The 4,431-nt window shown below is 30.6% G+C and overlaps 1 non-coding gene across 1 annotated transcript; it reads left to right on the plus strand.

The window, feature by feature from the left end:
• Positions 1–4,022: 4,022 nt before the first annotated feature.
• LOC114578783 lies at positions 4,023–4,122 on the plus strand. The gene has a single exon (XR_003699739.1). It is a non-coding gene; the product is annotated as a U6 spliceosomal RNA (small nuclear RNA).
• Positions 4,123–4,431: the final 309 nt, after the last annotated feature.

Consider the following 4,431-nt stretch of genomic DNA (forward strand, 5'->3'; position numbering starts at 1 on the left):
ACAACATACAACAAAGCTGCTAATAACTGTTAACATGCAAAAAAAACAACTCAACCAACATTTTTTTTATTCCTCATCAAAATGTATCTATTATTATTACACCATAATACATGACTATAGGCCAAACTATAGAACAGAGTAATTTAAATAACAAGTCATGATTGTACAAAAATCAGAAAAATAAAAACTATACAAACTCAAAAAGATCGGATCCTAACTCCGCTACTCAACTGCATAATTCCCTTTTCCACATCCTAAAATAGAGATAAATTGCTAGGTAACATAGCTCAGCAAGTTGCAGCTACCAATCTAAAATTTTAAATTATTTTATTGAAATTAAAAAGCAGCTAACAATGAAATTATTATACTGAACCAGATATCAGAATAGTGTTTGTAGATATCAAAATAGTATTTGAAGTTATCAGAAATATAAATATCAATGTAGAAAATGAATAAATAAGTGCTTCATATATCAAAATAGAAAATAACAAATTGTTCTAAGGTCCTTATACCTCCCATTAGAACAAAATTCAAAGAATTATGACCCTTATAACTCCCGTGTTGGCATATTAGAAAATAGATCCTCATGACTCCAATTGCCCAACACAATAACAAAGCTTCCTCCCCATACAACAAATCTCCTCATATTCACACATTTCAATCTACTAAGCATATAATTCATTTCATTTCAGTAAAAAAAATATAAAAACTTATTTCAAATTTTAACAAAATATTTTAACGATAGGCAACATAATATATTGTTGAGCATAAATATACTATTTCAGAATTTAATCAAATTATCATAGAGTGTTCAAAATATTATTTTGAAGCTTTAATTATACTATATTATTATTTTTGGGAACTATAATGATTTTTAAATTTGCCAAAAATCCCATATTTTTAAAGATATCTGGATAGGTTATATCATGTTGGCTTGTGACTAGTAAACCCTAAGATCTAAGTTTTGAAAATTATTCAAACATTTTGTCCAAGTTTTAACTTTAAAATAATAATAAACACAAAACTACTAACAACATTTAGTGTATTAAAAATAAACTCATCAATAAAATTTTCTTTTTATTAATTATCAAAATGTGTATACAACTATAGTATATGGCTACAGACTGAGCTACAAAATAGGACAATAAAAATTAGTCATGATCTTACAAAAATCAAAAGAAAGGAATACCTTTATAGACTTAGATTTGATCCTCACACTACTACTTACCTAGCCCTTTCTCTCTATCTGATCTTATAAAGATGAGGCGAAACAATGGTGAGCTAACATAGCTCAACAGACCACAATTTCCAATCTAAATTTCAAATCACCTTATTTCGTAAATGCTTAGCTGAGTTTTAAAAGCCATCCATAATAATCATTGCACTAAGCAGAATCATACTTGTGGACCTGTGGTTAGTAGAAACTTAAATAGTGATACCAAAAAGTAAATAAGTAAGAATTATGCATTCAACACCTGAACTTCCACCACACATCAAAACTTCCTTAGAATCACACAATTCAATCCCATAAGCACATCGTTCATTGCATTGCAGAAATTATAACATAAATAAACTCATTTTAAGAATTTTGCATAAATACAATTTCAAACTTTAATTGTATTACAACATTTTTTTTAGGGTTCAAAATTATTTTCCACAATTAAAAAGAAGCATATTTCAAAATCCCTGGTGTAAAATTCCTCAAAACATACTTAAATATTCAAAATCATTATCTCTATAACATATAGAAAGTTACACAGTAAAATTTTTGCTAGTGAAAAGTTATCATCGTTTTTTCCTAACATAATTATAATTCAAATAAAAAAATACTACAACTTTCTTATTTATGAAAACTAAGATAGGCAAAATATTACCTACTTCGATTCATATAACTTTCAGAATTAGGCTGTCAGCAGAAAATGATCCAAAGCAGCTTGAAATGGACTTTCTCTCACTAAGATCCCTCTCCTCTCTCTAATGTTGGTTGACTTAAGAAAAATGAATGGGTTCAAATAATGGATTTGAATATTTTAAATAATAAAATTTTCTCTAGTGCCGGCCATGGCACCATTCTACACAAAACCATGGCACCATCTGCATGCCGCTCATTAAACCATAGAAAAACCTGAGAACATTGGTGCCACGGCAATGCCAAAACCAGCGTCATGGTGCCTAAGGAGAAAATTTTAGATTTATTTTAAACATGAAAATAGATCCTCAAAATCCAATTCATAACACATAAGACTCTTACATGCAAACAAAGTATTTCCAAACACATGCAAAAAGGTTCAAATGATAAAGCGTAATAAATTTACCTTATTCAGATCAGGTATGAAAAGGTTGAAGTAAATACTGAATCTGGGAGTGTTATATATTAGTGCTTGAGCGAGTGCTTTAAAGAGTATAAGTAGGAGACAACTTTTTTCCCAAGCATCCTATGAGTGAGGGTAAGGAAATTGAGGTTTGGCATGAGAACTAGATGGGTTGTTTGAGTTTTATGACAGTGAAAGGGAATGGCTCATGAGTTGGAAGTTTCTTGTAGAAGGCATTTATCTTTTTCTTTTTCTCAGAGAAGCTGAGTAAACTCTCTACCCTTTTTTTTCTTGGTTGTGGTGTTTCATTGTTGTGAATTTTGGTGGTATTAGATGGCTTATTAATAACTAAATTAAGATCATATATGGACTAGTAAAATCATAACACAGTTTTGTATATAAAATTATTTTCTCTTAAAGTTGTGGTACTTAAATTTTAAATTTGTGTGCTAGAATATTCACATTGGAAGAAAGAATGTGTTTAACATCTTAACATGATATAAAAATCTACCATACACAAATAAAAGATGAGTTGCAAGCAATACAAAAAATATTTATGTTAAAACCCTATAATAGGAAAAAAATCATGACGACTAATCAAATTGAAATGATTCTACTAATATATTTCATTTGGTTACAAATGAGTCCTTTCCTCATAATTGGGAAAGGTATTGACATAATATAGTAGACATAAATTAGAGGGAATGAATTGTATGGTGGAGATTGAAAGAGCCTAGGGGTATTAGTGTTATCTTCATGTTACTATTTGTAATATGTTTGATTATTCTCTTTTGAGATGAGAAACAAAGAAGTCTAATATATTTTTTGATATTGGGTGTCATATATGGTATCAACAATGCACATCAGTCTTATTGGTGTTGATATGAGTCAAAGTTGTGAGTGATGGTAGAAGATGAAGAGGGCATCAGCATCGATGTTAATAGAGTCCATCATCCTTATAAGTGATAGCGTGCGTCAACATTACTGGTGATGGCATGCATCAACTTTTTAATCGATAACATACGTTGATCTTTTAGATGATGGTATATGTCAATGTTGATGGTGATGAAGAGCCATGAAGTCAAAGTGCCACTCAGTGATAATAGCCTATATGAAAGAAATTCACACACAAAAAAATTTGACATGTCCAAAATATTTGAGAGTATTACTCAATAACGTTAATATGCTCAAAAGTAGTTGAATCAAGTGATCCTACATGTTAATTAGAATGGGAAAAATGACTTATGAGTTCCACACTCTCATCTTGCTTTCGTGTTTCATATGTCCATCCTTGTAACAACTCAAACTCTTAACTATCGAGATATTATCCGTTTTGTCATAAAGCCTCCCGATTTTATCATGTTGGTGTAACTTACCAGTAGGTCACACATCCTAGAATTGCTCTGGGATGAGCACGCTTAAATGCAAAATTTTTTAAAATAAAAATTTTAACTATTAAACCTAAAGGCGTATCGATGTTTAAGAGTTTAGCTTCTTTTACCTAAGGGGTTTCACAATCTCCCCCACTTAAATAACTGACCTCCCTGTCAACATCTTTATCCTAGAATCATCCACCTGGTAGATATGATTCAAGAGGTGATCCCTTCAAGTTCAAGTGGTGGCTTCCATCATGTAAAACTTTATCTCATACAGGATTCAAGAGGTGTCTCCCATGGCATAACACTATATCTTGTATGACACTTAGTTTCCATATGCGGCTGGTGTATTTCTCTGATAAAATTGAAATGATATAGAGAAGATTAGCATGGCCCTTGTGCAAGGATGACATGCATAAATCGAGAAGCCTTTTGGTGTAATGGTTGAAATTATATCAAGTAATGATACAGACAAGATTAGTATAACCCTTTCTAATTTTGCATTCACATTTGACAAGGACTTTCAAAGCCTACATAATACCATCAAACATCAAATTATATCAAGTAATGATAAATATGCTTCTACGGTAAATCATATTGATCAACAAAATAATTTAAAGAGGATGATTATGTTTTAACGTCTAAAGCGTTATCAAACATCTAAGTTTAAGAATTACATGCAAAGACTTGTGGCCTATTCAAAATTCTTAAGAAATGTGAATCTAATGCCTATCATCTTGATT

The sequence above is a fragment of the Dendrobium catenatum genome, unplaced genomic scaffold (genome assembly GCF_001605985.2).
Source record: "Dendrobium catenatum unplaced genomic scaffold, ASM160598v2 original_scaffold_155404, whole genome shotgun sequence".
NCBI lineage: Eukaryota > Viridiplantae > Streptophyta > Magnoliopsida > Asparagales > Orchidaceae > Dendrobium > Dendrobium catenatum.